Source organism: Pseudophryne corroboree, chromosome 5 (assembly GCF_028390025.1).
Source record: "Pseudophryne corroboree isolate aPseCor3 chromosome 5, aPseCor3.hap2, whole genome shotgun sequence".
NCBI classification, from domain to species: Eukaryota; Metazoa; Chordata; class Amphibia; order Anura; family Myobatrachidae; genus Pseudophryne; species Pseudophryne corroboree.
The window spans coordinates 667722531-667741510 of NC_086448.1; the positions used below are offsets into that span (position 1 = coordinate 667722531).

The following is an 18980-nucleotide window of genomic DNA, read 5'->3' on the forward strand; positions in this document are numbered from 1 at the left end:
TGAGATAGGTAATGCTATATTATGGTCACCTACCTCACACTCAATAATTAATACCCAAAATAATTATATACTGTATTTGTATTCAAGGGCTTTGGGTGTAGGTTATGGTTGCTCCCTTATGCTATTGAATTAAGCTCTATTTTTGTGCAACAATATTCACATAGATCGTATTCCCATATGTTGGTCATTTGAGCCAAATATAGATGTATATAAGTCTCCTACCTCACACTCATTGATTATTACACCGCCCCCCCCCCCCCCCCAAAACAAAAATTATACAAAAATAATTGTTTTTGTCTCTGAGCTGTGAGTGTAGGTTTTAGGGTGACTTCTTTATTATACCCGATTCAGTGCAAATAGTTCAGCATCAATGCACATGAATTACAGGGGACTTTAAACTGAGCAAATGCATGTCCTATATAAGATAGTTTTGCAAAGAAAAATCTTACAGGTATGTAAGAAAGACAGAATGAGATCTTATTTTAGCTTAATTGATACATATGCCACTGTACATTATAGACTATCTGGCAGGAAGTGTCAGCCTAAGGCATAATTCTGCAGTTCCATCTAATCTGTATGAATATACTTTTATTAATTTATTGCTCAGACAGTTCATGCTTCAATGTAGTTAATTTATTTGCATGCTGCAGTTGAAAATTACACTAGATGATTTAACTGTGTACAAGATGTAAGTATTTTATGAATGTCAATATTAATATACTGCACACTGCATTGCCTATAAGTAGAATGTTATATATCAATATATACATAAGGCTCCTTGGAGAATATGTTTGTTTTCTATGAGCAGACATTTGGCTATTGTAACAAATGACTCACATTTGTATCACTTTTGAAAAGGTCTCCTTTGCAGCTGTGCAACAGTTATAGTTGCCTAGAAATAATACAATGTAGTGATATAATGATTGTATTTAGTTATTACATAATATCCTTTATTTAAGAGTCCACGAGGTCTGGGAAGATCGTAGATGCTACAAACTCCTATTATGCTGGTGTATTATTTGCAGATGGCCAAATATCTTAATGCTTATCAGATCAAAAAAGTAACATTTGTGTATCAGATCAGATTCCTAATGGATGAGGTTAAGTAGAGGTTACGGTGTTGGAGGCGGTGAATACAGTGGTAGTCAGGATGAGGAGGGGTGTGAGGAGGAAAAGAAGAAAGAAGAAGAAGGTAGAAAGAAGAAAAAGAAGAAAGAAGAAGAACTAGGTCAAAGAGGTATAAAGCTGGAGAAGTACATTCAAGTTAGGTGAGATTATGAGGAAGGTGAGAGTCAGAGTAAAAATGATATGTCTAGAAGTGTGGGTGGGCTAAACTCCATAGTAACAGAGTAGTTGAGGGTGGTTGAGAGGTGCTTAGGGAGAGCAGTTGGTTTAGAAGTATACACCTATTATACTGTAAGTGAATATTAAATACTTGCAGTAAAGGAAAAAAATCTAAGTTAATGTTAGACAAGTCAAACTACAGCAACACTCTAACTATCAGAGCAAATGCACACTATTACTTAATTTTCAAATAAGATGTGCAATAATATCTGAATATAATTAAATGGGAGACTGTGTGGTGTATGCTGGATGGTTCATAATTTTACCTTAGTTCAAGATACTGTACTGTAGGTCAGATCTGGGCAATACAGAGGCCTACAGAGATGAGCCAGCAGTCCCTTTAACATCACATTTTGTGGTTAATACAGAGTGGGGAAGGAAGGTTAGAGAGAGGATTATCTGCCAGCAATTCATGTGCAGGTAATTTATATAACATCTAAGTAATTGGTGTTATGTTGACCTAAAAGTGTAGTAATATACTTTTATATATATATATATATATATATATATATATACCAGATTATCTTCAAGACCCTGCTGAGGGTCTCAAATAGAGGGCACTCACCAATCACTTTCCAAAGATAAAAAGTTTTATTTAGACCATTGAAGTCATCACATACATGTCGACGTTTCGGCTTCGCAGAGCCTTTTTCAAGACCACCACAGGAGACATCTGTTCAGCACGCCAGAGAGCAGTATACTGACATCTGCCTCCCGGGCTCCCTTATATAGCACAAACCCAATCACCTTAATGATTTAATTACCTGATTGCCTAGAGCAGCCCTGTCCCAGTGTTCCATATAATCACTGGAGCAGGTAACCAATTAGGACATAAATAACAACCGATACTGATGTACTGCAATACAGGGGGCTTTATTAAATACCTGTACTGAAAAGACTGACATATCACATACTTACAGCACTGTGTTTAATGTGTAAAACTCGCGGTATGACCGGAAGTGCATCATATGCGCTCCTCTGTTCACCGCTGTGCGTTCCACTGACATTGACCGGAAGCGCGTCATACAGTATGCGCTCAACCGGTAAGCACTGTGCGTTCCATCAGTACTTCCATCTAGGCACAAATCGTGTGTCTCATAGGGGAATAATGAACATAGTCATCATCTCCATATTTTAAGCTAATGGTTATACTCATAAATCATAGTCTGACACATTGGACTCGCCATCACATAGGCTGCGGTCTCATAGACTAACTATATATAGGAGCCCGGAAGACAATGCACACATAGTCCCTTTAGGAGTATATACATACAAATATACCAGTGCATCAGAAAACCTGTCATGCTGATGCACAATGGTAAATACCTACATAGAAAAAAAAAACAAAAAACAAACAAACAACAAACAAAGGTTTAAAATTGCATAGAGAAAAGAGTATTACTATTTCTAAATATTCAATTATTTAAATTAGACACTTCTTGCTAAGACTATATCAGGATCGAAAACGATCCCCGTCTAATGTATGAAGATCTTTAGTGGATTATTTTCATTGAGTCCACGAGGTGTGATGGTGTCCAGTCTGTATATCCACTGTGACTCAAGTTTTTTTAACACTAGGACCCTATCATCACCTCTTGTTCATTCCAGTACCTGATCGATGATCATACACCGCAGAGTTGAAACCTGATGATTATGGAGAAGAAAATGTTTGGCAACAGGTTTATCGGTAGTATTTGTCTAGATCGCAGCTCTGATTGAGTAACGGTGGTTTGCCATTCTATTCCTGAATGGTCTACTCGTCATACCCGTGTAGTAGAGACCACACGGGCATATTATCACATAGATGACGAAGGCACTCATACAGGATAGGTTATAACGGATACGAATTTTCGTACCGTTATGTGGGTGCCGGAATTCCTTACCACTCAACATCGAATTACAGGTGGTACAGCCTTTGCACTTGAAACAACCCGTCCTGCCAGACCTTAGCCAGTGCGTTGGCGCATGTGTCGGCTGCATAGTTGGACGCATCAGCAATTGACGTAAGTTGGGTCCCCTCCGGTATGCACTCATTGGAGGTTTGGTGCCACCGAGACCAAGCTGGGGATCAGTCGTCAGCAATGGCCAATGCTGACCATAGATGTTTCTTGCTGTGCATGAGGTGTGATCATATGTACTAACATGTACAATTCGATTGTCCTTCTTTGATTTCGCAACATTATCAATCGGGTGTTTAAAGCGATGACGTGCTTTTTTAATGCATCTATTCAATGTTGTAAGTGAGTACCCTCTCTGGAGAAACCTGGATTTCATCTCCTCTATTTGAATTTCCGCAAGTTCATCTGTGGAGTTTATCCTCAGTACACGCAGGAATTGGGATATTGGCAAGCTTTCCTTGAGCATAGGTGGATGCTGGCTTGTAGCCTGTAAGATGGTATTGCGATCCGTTGTCTTGCGGTATAGCGTAGTATCAAGCTTCCTACCATTCCGCCATAACGTCACATCAAGGAAGGTTATTGTACTTAGATCAATCGTATAGGTGAATCTGATGGGTCCCTCAATGCCATTAAAGTTATCAATCATAGCTACCAGCTCGTCCCTAGTGCCTGACCAGAGCAAAAAGATATCATCGATAAACCTCATATATCTTAACAATCTATGTCCAAATTGTGAAAATATATATTTACGCTCATAGTCAGCCATGTATAAATTAGCGTAAGCTGGAGCAAGGTTGGAACCCATGGCTGTCCCCTGTATTTGAGCATAATAGTCTGCACCATACATGAAATAATTTTTTTTTTGAGGACTAACTCAATAAGGTTTATCAGAAATTCTACAGGTGGTTTTATATGTTGAGCCTCCACAAGTTGTTTTCTGATTGCATCAATACCATCATAGTGTGGGATTACTGTGTATAATGATTGTACATCGAGGGTCGCAAGCCATACATCAGAATCCGGTAATTCAATATCTCTGAATTTAGAGAGGAAGTCAGTGGTATCACGTATATAACTTATTGTATTACACATTAGAGGCTGTAAAAATTGATCAACATAGATGGCCAGTGGTTGTAAAAGGGACCCCTTTGCCGATACAATAGGCCGACCTGGAGGATTGTCCAATCGTTTGTGGACTTTCGGCAGTGTATACAATATTGGTACAACAGGATATTCCACTTTAAGGTATTCCGCTACCGAATCATCAATCCATCCCCCCTGAAGGCCTAGATCAATGACCTCATCGATAATTTTTTTATACATCTGAGTCGGGTCAGTTTTTAATTTGACATATGTGAGTTTATAAAACAATTGGTATCTGATCTCTCTATCATATTGGCTCCAATCCTGGATAACCACCGTCCCTGCCTTTATCAGCGGGGCGTATCACAATATTTTTGTTATCCTTAAGAGATTTCAACGCACTTCTCTGTTCAATAGATAAATTAAAGTATTGAGGCTTTACATCAGCCCTCGCCACCATATCTGCTTCTGCTATGCGTACAAATGTTTTAATACTTGCATTGTGTGATATTGGATCATAATAGCTAGGTTTTTTACATACAACTGGCTCACCCTGGTCATTCTTGTTACCAAATTGTTCTCTTAGTCGCAACTTTCGCCCCAATCGAAAGTTATCAACACTCCAATCAAATGGATTATGTGTGATGGTGGGGACAAAGGATAGGCCGAGGGACAATACTGACGATTCAGCTGTACTTAAGATGTGTGAAGATAGATTAAATATAGAGATTACTTCCGGGGTCGCCGACCCCTTCTTCCTATATTTACCCCCCCCCGCCTCTGCGAGTTCCTCGGGCGCCTCCTCTTCGGAATGGTGGATATAGGTACGTCCCTGTCTCTAAAAAATGTTCCTGTCTGGTGTCATTGGAATCTGTATTTTCACCTTGTGATGATGTTTGTACTGGGGAACTACCCTCTTGGCTGAAAGGTCTCTGTCTGCGATACCTATATGGCCGTCTACTCTGACCCTCATTAGAATTACCCGTTAACCATCTATAAACTGTGTGTAATTTGTAATCCATATTAACTGTTTCCAGTTTTTTCCGTTTAAATTTTAATAATTCCTGTTGGTAAGAATCTATTTGTCCCATAAGTCTATCCAACCAAGGTTCTGTTTTGTCATTAATTAACTTTTTCAAATATAGACCCTTAAAAGTCTCAATTTCTGACCGTAATTTCAATAGTTCATTGGTAACCTCTACAATAACAAGCAGGATCAGATCTGACGAGCATTTATTGAGGACAGAACACCATTTGGTGCAAAATGCTGGGTTGTTCCTCCCAAGGGTGGGCACATTATGTACCCTGAATCCCCTGGGGATTTTTTTGGAGCGGTGATACTCACTGAGAAATTGGCCATGTAACACCAGATCTGTTTCACGTTTTCTCATCCTTAGTAATTTAGTATATAGGACAGGTATTGTTTCAGCCGGTAATTCTGAAAACTCAATCTGACCAAAGTATATTTTCTCTGCATCGTCATCAGTGAGGGATAGAAAATTGCTTTCTGCTGCTCTCAATAAATCCTCGTCAAACACATTAACCCCTGTCTGCGTCATCATAGATGTAGAGTCAAATTACAACAAACAAAAAATGCTTCATATACAATTCTATTGCTCTGATCAGGTACATGTATGGACAAACGCAAGAAGTATCCACTATGCAAAAACACTAAAAATACCACAGCTTGTGTGATCAATTATGTCAGCATATCTGTCAGGCATGAGGACCAGATATCCTGGGATAAAGAAAGTTATTCATATACACAAGCAGCATTATTCACCAAGGTAGCCAAAGTTCATTTTAGAAAAGCGGGTGCTTGACAAAGGAACCAAAGAACCAGTAAGGCCTTGATCCACTAATATTGCATTGTATAAGTCCGCACTCACAGCTATATCACAGTCATCAGTGGGGTGCTCCACAAGGAGGCCTGTATAGACTTCCACATATACCAGATTATCTTCAAGACCCTGCTGAGGGTCTCAAATAGAGGGCACTCACCAATCACTTTCCAAAGATAAAAAGATTTATTTAGACCATTGAAGTCATCACATACATGTCGACGTTTCGGCTTCGCAGAGCCTTTTTCAAGACCACCACAGGAGACATCTGTTCAGCACGCCAGAGAGCAGTATACTGACATCTGCCTCCCGGGCTCCCTTATATAGCACAAACCCAATCACCTTAATGATTTAATTACCTGATTGCCTAGAGCAGCCCTGTCCCAGTGTTCCATATAATCACTGGAGCAGGTAACCAATTAGGACATAAATAACAACAGATACTGATGTACTGCAATACAGGGCTGTATTGCAGTACATCAGTATCGGTTGTTATTTATGTCCTAATTGGTTACCTGCTCCAGTGATTATATGGAACACTGGGACAGGGCTGCTCTAGGCAATCAGGTAATTAAATCATTAAGGTGATTGGGTTTGTGCTATATAAGGGAGTCCGGGAGGCAGATGTCAGTATACTGCTCTCTGGCGTGCTGAACAGATGTCTCCTGTGGTGGTCTTGAAAAAGGCTCTGCGAAGCCGAAACGTCGACATGTATGTGATGACTTCAATGGTCTAAATAAAACTTTTTATCTTTGGAAAGTGATTGGTGAGTGCCCTCTATTTGAGACCCTCAGCAGGGTCTTGAAGATAATCTGGTATATGTGGAAGTCTATACAGGCCTCATTGTGGAGCACCCCACTGATGACTGTGATATAGCTGTGAGTGCGGACTTATACAATGCAATATATATATATATATATATATATATACACAAAACAAATACTCTCCCTCTGCGCTTTTACACGACAAGATAAATGGGAATTAAATTAGGCTGCCCAAATTCTGCTAAGTCCCTTGTTAGGAGGGACTAAAAATAGAAATATATAGCAATAGAGGAATAGGCGCCCTTGGGTTATACTTCCTCCCAATAGTAAAATAGGATTCAACAGAAATCTCTAAACATGTATACATATATAATTGCTCAATATTTTAGAGTATAAAAATCACATTAACATGTTCCATATAAAATTTATTAAAGCATAAAAACATAAGCAATGGTACAGAGAGTTAAGTATCCATCCTTGACCTGATAAAATTATTGATATTAACCAATTAGGGACATAACCTCACTGTTCTGCATAAACTCAAGAGGCTTACCAAATATATTTATATTCCCCAAAACGTTAATAAAATACAGAATTTTTAATAGGGAATATCCTCACCAATCTACACAGCATTAACCCAAATATTGGACTCAAAAATGTTATATCCCTAATTGGTTAATATCAATAATTTTATCAGGTCACACACCTATATGAACCTTTGTTAGACCTGTGTATTCGAACTTGTCATTCAAGCATTTGAACCACAAGGTATGTGTTCTTACTCATCAGCACACTGATTGATTTATAAATCAGTTATTATGTATAAATCATGTGGCTTTTTTAAGTTAGTAAAATTAATATTTTCCTAATTAGGCCTAATCTAATTTTCGCCTATATATCCCACTGATGTGTGGGTGGTATTCAAGTATCCTGAATGCCTATTTGCTATTTCATTGACACACTGTCAGTATTTATCAAACATTTGAGGTATGTCATATGAAGTTACCATGACATGTTCTGGTGTTCTTTCTTCTTCTTTCTCTCTTCTCTTTTTTCTTCTGTGCATAATCATTAACCTTTTTGACTCGTGGTTAACTTATTTGAAAGTACTTTACTGTAATAAGTGTACCTGATTGATGTAGGTTTACACTTTTTTGTACAGCTCTGTTTTGCATGTTTTCTTTGCTTTTTTGTTCATTGACATGTTCCCTTATTTTTATTTATGTATAATTAGTGGAATATTCTGAGAAATTATTTTACGTTTATAGATGTACCCCTGATGAAGTCTTTGAGCAAGACGAAATGCGTTGGGTTTTTCTATTTATAACATCAATCTCCAAACTTGCTATAAGGAGAAGGAGGAGTCTGTAAAAATTATTCTACTTGTCCTCTGTATAATTGTTTGGTGTCATTTGTCAAGGATGGATACTTAACTCTCTGTACCATTGCTTATGTTTTTATGTTTTAATACATTTTATATGGAACATGTTAATGTGATTCTTATGCTCTAAAATATTGAGTAATTATATATGTATATATGTTTAGAGATTTCTGTTGAATCCTATTTTACTATTGGGAGGAAGTATAACTCAAGGACGCCTATTCCTCTATTGTTTTATATATGTATATATATATATATATATATATGTATATATATATATATATATATATATATTTTTTTTTTTTTAAACATTAGAAATTATATACTGTACACCTACTGTACCTACTGTTTGTGAGGTGCTGGCATCATTCAATTTTCCTTGCAATATTTTAAGTGTGGTCTAAATATTTGCTCTTAACACACAGCTGTAGCCAGCTTCATCCAGAGTGTGAACAGTCGCACCCGTGATTAGGTTTTTGCGGGTAGTGTGTCTGGGAACGGCCACGTGCATATAATTGCACCTGCAGACCATAGACACTGTACTGTTTAATTGCAGTTGAAACTATTCACACCCATGCGTGGCAAGTTGCTCCAGTGATACATGTGTATACATCCCGGGATAGATGAAGGCGGCTACATCTGTATGTGTTAATCAACACAATATGCTTCATTACTATTTTTCAGTTGTAAGTTGATGTTCCCAATGTGGATGAATTCATGTGTTATTTTGTCACAAAACACGGACATGCAATTAAAACAAAATGGGGAAATGTTAATAGGGTGTGAGAATCAGAAAGTGAGAGATTTTAAGAGAATTCTCCTGTGTTTTTTTTTTTTTAAGTAGCAATCATTTACATGGCACAACCAGGTTGATTTTGCCATGTAAATGATTGTCACTTTAAAACAAACAGGAGAATTCTCCCAAAATCTCTCACTTTCTGATTCTCACACCCTATTACATTCCCCCAGTATACTGTATGTAGATAAACTGTATACTATAGCGAGATATCATAACCAAAGAAAAATGGAGCATTTTTAATTGATTATTAGTAATAATACACATGAATCACACAAATCAGATTAATTTTTCATTTTTCTTAGATTGTTTGTCCCTACCCATCCCTTTTATTCATGCCAATACATGTGCGCACACTACGCCATGGTGGAATTGAGCTGAAGTTGGTGGTGTGATGGTCTGGCTACTTGCTGTGGAAGTTGGTGGAGCAAGTAGGCACGACAACTCCAGGTACAGCATCGTTATGGCTTGGGAATGTTTCCTTATTGCTACACTTATATCTTATACCCATGTATATATTGTATTCTGGTTCAGGTACAATGGGCTCTTGTAGTTTTGGCTCTTACAGTTTTCTGCAGTTGTGATGTAATGGCTGCAAACTGAACAGATATTTTGCTTCATAAATTCCACCTGCATCTTGTGATACTCCAGCAGTGACTGTGATATTTCACTCATGGTCGAAATCCCGGGTGGAATACCGGGTCAGTGGCAGCGTAAATGGGCTCCCGGGTCGATGAAGCCCGGGACCCATTCACTACAACAGGAAGAGGCGGTGCGGAGATGATCTCATCTCCCAGCGCCGGCTCCACCTCTGCTGCCGGCTCCGCCCCTACGCCGCTATGGCAACCCGCCCGGCATATTGCCGGGTCGGGGAAGCCAGCAGTAGCGTCCAATGCCGGATCCCACCCGGGAAGGACCTGTTTCCAATTCCCGGGTGGAATCCGGCATTGGCGGTGTGAAAGGGGTAATAGAGAGAGAGAGAGAGAGACGGAGGCACAGGGAGAGAGGCGTGGGGAGAAAGAGAGAGAGGCATGGTTTGAGAAAGATAAACATTGGGAGAAAGAGCGAGAATGAGGAATATATGGATAGAGAGAGAGAGAGGGCTTCCGGGCCATCACACACCTGTAACAGGGGCGCCACTCTTTAAGCTGCCTGTCAAACATTTGGTAGGTGCAGGCTGCGGCAGCAAACGTATTGTGCACAGTGACGAGTGGGGGGAAGGGTGGGCGGTACATCAGTACATAGGCAGAGAGGGGGACCCGACCTGCTCTTCAAGCTGCCGGCACCACACACACACACTACACATTCATACATAGATACATATATAAATACATACATACATACATACATACACATATACTTTCTCTTACTCTTATTGATGGCTGGCTGGCTTGCAGGCATCAGGATCTGTAGCCTTGTCCAGTGTAGCTCCACCCGCTTATGTCCCATGTAGCTCTGCCCCCTCCGTGATGTGAAGCCCAACCACCTTTTCAGCTTGGTGCTGCCGCTGTCACAGGGAAGGGAGGAGGAGGAGCCTACAAGCTGCTGGCGCCGCTGCCTGTCAGTGTGACGGGCACAGCAGCTGGCAGCAGCAGCAGGGAGGCCAGGTGCAGAACGGGAATGCAAAGCAGGGAGAGCGCCTCTCCGGTCCAGCGCCTACCTGCTTTGCTTCCCTTTGCTGTGCGGAAAGTGCCGGGCCTGAGTATGTGCAATCTTGATTTAATACAAATCTCCTTGACTTCACTATTAGCTTGCACAGTTGTCTTGTAGTTTGCTATGTGTGGTGTATAGTCATCACAACCATTACTATAGAGCATATGATGTAATAGGATTATTTTACATAGGAATTTGAAAAAAAAAATCTTTAATCATATTCATTTGACCTTTTTCTAAAGTCTACTCACCTGCTACTTCATAATCATCCTCTACTGCTTAAAGGCATTTTTTGGCTGGTGGCTTCTTCCAGGCCTGTGCAGCTATGGAAAAGTGGAATACAACATTGTATAAGACTTGACATTTACATGCCAATTATTTGGTATATCAAGAACAAGCATAATAATACTACCCCAATTTCTCAGAAACTACCCTGGACAAAACTGTGTCATAATTGGTTCTGTCTCCTTTGTTTCGGTGTTGAAAATATACTCAACCAAAACAGTATACTGTAAATTTATTTATTTTTGTTTTGGCTCTAGTGTAGTAAAGTTATTTTATACTAGTCTATTATATACAGGTGTCAAAGTCTGTTTTTGTATATTGAAAAACAGTATATTATGCATTCATGTGTCTATATCTAAAATAACAATAGTGAAAAAAAGTTTTTTACTCAACAGGTTCAGGTGGAGAGGAGCATGCCAGGGAGAAAATCAAGTGGAAACAGTTACCACAGCTTCTTTGGCTGCATTGAGTTCCTCTGCCAACTTCTCTGGCGGAGAAGCATCTGGCTATGATATAATTATAATGTGCAACATAATTGCTTTTGATCTGGTTGCTCACAAGCACTAACATCTATGCTCTTGATTTACAACAATTCATGTTATTTTAAGCTTGTGTATGAAATCATATACATACTGCATTGTTGCTTTTGGTTACTACTTGCGTCAGTGACGGTTACTCATTCTTTCTGATATTGGATCTCCATTGTGAGGTGAGTCCACTACCCCCTCTGCTCCAGTTTTTATTAACAGAGAGCGTGTAAGCAGATTCCGTCTCTTTACTTTTTTCTATCAGAGTCTGGAATCCCCTGCACTCTCACTCACTGCTTGCACAGCACACATGTGAGCAGCAGAATTAGGAGGATAACCACCTAGACTCTGACATCTCTCATTTCTGGGTCATTCTGACCAACATTTCTGAAATAATGCTGCAAATATATACTTGATGGTATATTTGGGACTTCTTTAACCCATTTATGAAAGCAGCAGCATGTTTAATTATGATTTGTATCAGTGATGTTTATATGTTTACACAGTGTTAAGATCTCACGCTTTACACTAGGATCGGGAGTTTCTACAATATGATTCAACATACAGTATGAAGTTTGTTTGTGACTATTTGTCAGTAAGAACCAGCTATTCAACAAATTACGGTACACAGATGGAGTCACACTAATCATGGCTCCGTCTGTGTCAGGGCGCGCGTGTCTGAGCACACCTATTGCAGCATCAGGGATGCGCATGTGTGTGAGATGTGCACGTGTCCCATTAACTGCAATGAGATGTGCAGAAAAGACAGGCACTAGAGGCACTGCCTTACCTGTCATAGACTTTTTACTCAAGGGTCTTGACTATAAAAATGATTAGAATAATGCAAAGAAGATATTTCTAACAAAACTCGGGCGCAAACTTTACTATAACAGGAAGGAATCTGCCTCACCTGCCGCACATCACAGGATGGAGAGTGGGACTTGGCCCCTCCTCTCCCCTCTGACCAAGCTGCACTCAGACTTCTGGTTACTGGGGACGCGGAGCTGGCAAGAGACGGACTGGTGGGTGGGCGGTGCTGCAACTCTGCTGGGCCTGCCACAGCATCCAGGGCACACACCCTACTCTTCCTGCCCTAGTTACGCCACTGGAACAGATATGCAGTTCGTACACAATCCATATTGGAATCATGTGCTGACTGTAGGGTTTACGGGAAGAAAATGTAAGAGCAGAGCATAACACAGCGGCACATCAAGTAGTGATTGAAGCAATGGACAGCATTAGAAATAAGTTCAGCAATATAAAGGTCAGAGTCCAGATTATAACAATGGGAGCCAATGTGGGGACGGAGGTGTTAAAATCTGGTAAAATTAAAATAGAATTACCTGCAAAAATCCCCATTGAGGAAGCTGCAGGCAGGACTGGATTAATAATGGGGCTGATGGAGCTGTAACGCCAGGCTCACAACCTTACATAGGCCTATCAACAGTGTGAGCAGCATAATTACAAACCAATTGTCTTTTGATGGGCTGGCGCAGGGCCGGCTCCAGGCGTACTAGCACCCTGAGTGGGAAATTTTGAAGCACCCCCCCCCCCCTCTCAATGCGTGTGCCTTTGGCATACGCACTTCTGGGAAAGTGGGTGTGGCCACGCAACTTTATATTATGATATCAAACTATAAATATGTATATTTTGACCCCACCCTTAACACTAACAATTAGCATCCTTACACATAACGTCCACAGTAGTGCTTCTTACACATAATGTACCCAGTATACTGTCAGATACACATAATGTTCTAGTTTAGTGCCAGATACACATAATGACCCCAGTAGAGTGCCAGAAAGGCATAATGACCCCAGTAGTGCAGTGCCAGATACACATAATGACCACAGTAGTGCAGTGCCAGATACACATATGCCCCCAACAGTGCCAGATACACATAATGACCCAAGTAGTGCATTGCCAGATACACATAATGACCCAAGTAGTGCATTGCCAGATATACATATGCCCCAAAAGTGACAGGTACACATAATGACCCCATTAGTGCAGTGCAGCAGATGATAACTGAAGTATGGTTCTATTGGTCTCCACAGAGTAATGCCCCTTGCACCGTACCATGTCCCACACAGTAATGCTCCTTGCACATTAATATGCCCACACAGTAATGCCATTTACACAAAGTAATGCCCCTTATACACGTTACACCACAGTAGAGCCACTTATACTGTACATGTTACGCCACATCAGAACCCTTAGACACTTTACACCAGAGTCACTTACACACATTATGCCATAGTAGAGCTCCTTATACACATTACACTACAGTAGAGCCGCTATGAAAGTAGCTTTGAATTGTGGACAAGAGAGAAAGAGAGAGGACAAAAGAGAGAGAGAGGGAGTGGGGACAAAAGAGAGAGAGAGAGGGAGTGAGGACAAAAGAAAGAGAGAGGGAGTGAGGACAAAAGAGAGAGAGAGAGGGAATGAGGACAAAAGAGAGAGAGAGGTAGTGAGGACAAAAGAGAGAGAGGGGGAGTGAGGACAAAAGAGAGAGAGGGGGAGTGAGGACAAAAGAGAGAGAGGGGGAGTGAGGACAAAAGAGAGAGAGAGAGAGAGAGAGAGAGAGAGAGAGAAAGGGGGATGAGTACAAAAGAGAGAGGTTAGGAAAAGAGAGAGAAGAGAGGAAGTGAGGACAAAATACAGAGAGGGGGCGAGGACAAAATACAGAGAGGGGGTGAGGACAAAATAGAGGGACTGATGACAAAAGAGAGAGAGGGACTGATGACAAAAGAGAGAGGGGTTAGGAAAAGAGAGAGAAGAGAAGGGGTGAGGATAATAAAAAGAGAGGTGAGGACAACAGAGAGAAGGGTGAACATGAGAGAGAGAGATGAGGACAAGAGGGAGAAGAGAGGGGGTGAGGACAAGAGACAGAGGTGAGAACAAGAGAGAGTGGGTAAGGACAAAAAAGAGAGGGGGGGTGAGGACAAAAAAAAAGAGAGGGGGGGTGAGAACAGAGGGACAGAGAGAGTGGGTGAGGACAGAGAGGGCATGTATATATCCGCACTCACCCTGGCCAGGGGGGCAGCACTCTCCCTGCAGTGCTGATGCCAGCTGTGTGCTGTGCTGCTGCTGGGTACCCTGACTGCATGGGTGGCTGGACTCCTCCTCAGGACCAGGGGCTCAGGCAGGCTGCAGACTGGGTGCTTGTGGGAAGCCAGCCATATACAGTACTACACAACATCGCTCAACGCCGTGCTGCTGCTCCTAGGACTCCTCTCCCTGCTGTGAGCTATGATGAGAGAGATAGAAAGAGAGGGGTAAGGACAAGAGAGAGAGAGGGATGTGAGGAAAAAATTGGGGGGGGGGGGGGGGTGAGGACAAGAGAGAGAGGTGAATACAAGAGCAGAGGTGAGGACAAAAGGAGGGGTGAGGACAAAAGAGAGAGGGTGAGGACAAAAAAAAAGATAGGATGAGGACAAAAGAGAGGGAGTGAGGATGAGAGAGTGGGAGAGAGATCAAGAGAGGGGGGTAAGGTCAAAAGAAGAGAGGTGAGGAAAAAAGACAGAAGAGAGGAGGTGAGGACAGGAGAGAAGAGAGGGGTGAGGGGGTGTTAGTACAAGAGAAAGAGAGGGTCTGAGTACAAAAGAGAGAGAGAGGCGAGGACAAAAGAGAGAGAGGGGGACTGAATACAAAAGAAAGAGAGGTTAGGAAAAGAGAGAGAAGAGAGGGGGTGAGGACAATGAAAAGAGAGGTGAGGACAACAGAGAGAAGGGTGAAGATAAGAGAGAGAGATGAGGACAAGAGCGGAGGGAGTGAGGACAAAAAAAGAGAGGGGGTGAAAACAGAGGGACAGAGAGAGTGGGTGAGGACAGAGAGAGTCATCCGGGGCATGTATACATCCGCACTCACCCTGGCCAGGGGGGCAGCACTCTCCCTGCAGTGCTGATGCTGGCTGTGTGCTGTGCTGCTGCTGGGATCCCGGGCAGCATGGGTGGCTGGACTCCTCCTCAGGACCAGGGGCTCAGGCAGGCTGCAGAACGGAGGCTTGTGGGCATCGCTCAACGCCGTGTTGCTGCTCCTAGGACTTCTCTCCCTGCTGTGTGCTATGATGAGAGAGATAGAGAGAGAGGGGTAAGGACAAAAGAGAGAGAGGGAGGTGAGGGCAAAATGGGGGAGGAGTTGATGACAAGAGAGAGAGAGATGAATACAAGAGAGAGGAGAGGTGAGGACAAAAGGGGGGTGAGGACAAGAGAGAGAGGGTGAAGACAAAAAATAGATAGGATGAGGACTAAAGAGAGGAAGTGAGGATGATAGAGAGGTAGAGAGATCAATAGAGGAGGGTAAGGACAAAAGAAGAGAGGTGAGGAAAAGAGACAGAAGAGAGGGGGTGAGGACAAGAGAGAAGAGAGGGGTGAGGACGAGAGAGATAAAGATGAGGTGAGGACAAGACAATAGAGAGAGTTGAGGACAAGAGAGAGAGGTGAGGTGAGGACAAGAGAGAGAGAGAGAGAGAGGTGAGGTGTGGACGAGAGAGAGGTGAGGACAAGAGAGAGGTACTGTAAGGACAAAGAGAGGCACTGTAAGGACAAATGAGAGAGGGGAGTGAGGACAAAAGAGAGAGAGAGAGGGGGTAAGGACAAAAGATAGAGGGTGGGATAAGGACAAAAGAGAGAGGGTGGGATAAGGACAAAAGAGAAAGAGAGGGGTAACGACAAAAGAGAGAGAGGGAGTAACAACAAAAGAGAGAGAGGGAGGTAAAGACAAAATAGAGAGAGGTGGTAAGGACAAAAGAGTGAGAGGGGGGTAACGACAAAGAGGGGGCTTAGTACAAGAGAGAGAGAGGGTCTGAGTACAAAAGAGAGAGAGGCAAGGGCAAAAGAGAGAGAGGGGGGAGAGAATACAAAAAAGAGAGAGAGAGGGTGAGGACAGAGAGAGAGATGACAGAGAGTGAGAGATGTATACATGTATACATCCGGAATCACCCTGGCTGGGGGGGCAGCACTCTCCCTGAAGTGCTCATGCTGGCCATATGCTGTGCTGCTGCCGGGATCCTGGACTGGCAGGATGCCTCTTCTGGGCCAGGGGCTCAGGCAGGCAGACTGCAGACCTGCTGGTGCTTGTTGGTGGATGGGTGGGCACCTGCTGTACAGGACGCACCGTTGCTGGGGCTGCCGCTGCTCCTCGATCTTCCCACTCCTCGGCCATCTCTTCTCGCACCAACGCTTCCTCTACCATACTGCCGAGCGCAATGACGTCGTCCCAGCACCGGCTTTCTGGGGAGGAGAAGGGGAGGATGAGAGCACAGAGGCTGGAGATAGGCGGTGGGTGTGTCAAGAGGGAGGCGGGGATGCTCGGTTTGGCCAGGCGCCACACACAAATTTACTGAGCCCGACCTTGGCCCACCCACAACACTCCCCCATCATTGTGGCCACTGCTGAGAGACGGGGCGGACAACTGTGATCAGGGCAGTGCCGGCTCCAGGTATGTGGACACAGTATGACGGCCACAAATAGCGGCGCCCATTAAGGACGGCGCCCTGCGCGGCCGCTCGAGTGGAACATGCCTGGAGCCGGCCCTGGGCTGGCGGAATAAAATGTATCTGCTATAACAGTGTTAGATGAGGAATAATCAGTTCCAGACTCAATAGGCTTCAGATGCCACGGGATCTGCTATTATGGAAGCTGTCTCTAAAGTCCTTTACTGGTTCTGCAGATGCCAAGTGTATTAACAGTTACTTTGATCCAACCTATTCTGTACTCCAAGAAGGCATCTATTTGTTACACTGCAGTGTCACAGCGGGGTTTCTAGCTGTAACTGATGGGCATACTTAAGGGATGACTGGCACTATAATTTAGCCCTGGTATCTACTGGTCTGTGCCTCGCTGCTACTGTACTATTACATGTGGTAAGATGTGGGGCCAACTATTTGTATATTTCCTGTGACTGCTCAGAACCACACACTCTATGAAGCAGTTCTAGTTCTGCCTCCCGGTCTGTCCACTCTAAGTCCCAATGCTGTTGAACTGAAGGCGATCCCGCATAGGGGTGTCACTCATGGTTTAGGGCCGCCTCCTCCTGATATCTAACCCAGGACAGCACCTCCTCCAATCTGCCCTGAAGGAGGTCTAGATGATGATGTCTCACTGCTGCCACCCACAGCCATGCTGCACACTGTTCAGGGCCACCATCTCCAGATGTATCAGACCAGGCAGCGCCGCCTCCAACACGCCCAGAGAGAATTTGTACTGCTGAGGTCTTGCTGATGTCACCGCCCCAGGCACTCAGGGACACCTCCTCCGCTCCACCCAGTGGGAGATACCGATGCCTGATCCCACTGCCACTCAGCGCAGATGTCCCCACTGAAGCCTTCGCAGCACACCACACCAGAGCCACTGGAGGTTTTCCAGGAGTCACTAGCACCAGGGGGTGTAGTATGGCAGGAGACCGCCAGTCAGCATACCGAAGCTGGGATCCCGGCAGCATACCGACGCCGGGATTCCAGCGGGGAGGGGCGAGTGCAGCAAGCCCCTTGCGGGCTCGGTGGGGACCTGCAGTTGCCACAGGTTCTATTCCCACTCTATGGGTGTCGTGGAAACCCACGAGTGGAAATAGTCCCTGTTGGTCAGCATGCTGACCATCGGGATAGTTAGGGGTCAGGATGCTGGAGGAGGTCATATGACAGCAGGTCTCCCGACCGCCAGTCACATGAATACCACCCAGCAACAGGTACCGGCTAGATTAAGGTGCACAAGCCTCTAGCATGACCCAGAGGCAGAACGCAGTCTCCTTCTCCAATTCTTTTCCTCAGACGCCACGAACTAACGGTTTTCCATCCTCTATATATGTCTTCTTTTAGGGTGCCCGGATGAGTCCCGCCAGATGCCCCCTGTACAAGCTGGGCTGTGCACCAATCACCTCACATCAGCCCACCTTTTCTTGTAGGGTATTGTAATAGACACTATCAATAATTTCTAAAAAAAACACAGCGCTTACAAAACCACTAACAAATCCATATATATTAGTAACCACTTTGTTTGATATCTAGTTTCTGCAGCTCCTAATGGTGGTACTGGTCCACCAACTAAATACTAGAAATACAATATACCTTATCAAAGGAGCGCTGAACCCAGATACAGTACATGATAAAATATATACAGCTTTATTTTAATACATTCCACACATATATCAGCATAGAAAAATGTTAAAAAGTATTTAAACATGCAATTGCTTCAATCCCATGCCCTTGACTCCATGTAAATGTCCGTTAAAGACTTTCCTATATATCCATCCATAGATTCAGTGTGGTAAGTTTGTATCAACAGTTCTTACGTGGATACAATATTTAAACGGGTTGTTACAGTCTCTGTGGTACCACTCATGCACTTATATCCAAAAGGGGGAGAGCGCTGTGTTAGCTGAATGTCCCCATGGGTATGCTACGACCCCA

At 43.2% G+C, this 18980-nt stretch overlaps 1 long non-coding RNA gene across 1 annotated transcript in view; it reads left to right on the forward strand.

Moving 5' to 3' along the window:
* LOC134929301 (uncharacterized) overlaps window positions 1–11764 on the forward strand; it is a 162208-nt gene extending 150444 nt beyond the window's left edge. The window contains exons 3-4 of the long non-coding RNA XR_010178456.1: window positions 9413–9557; window positions 11441–11764. This is a non-coding gene — a long non-coding RNA (uncharacterized LOC134929301). The remainder of the gene's footprint in view (window positions 1–9412; window positions 9558–11440) is intronic.
* The last annotated feature ends 7216 nt before the right edge of the window (window positions 11765–18980 follow it).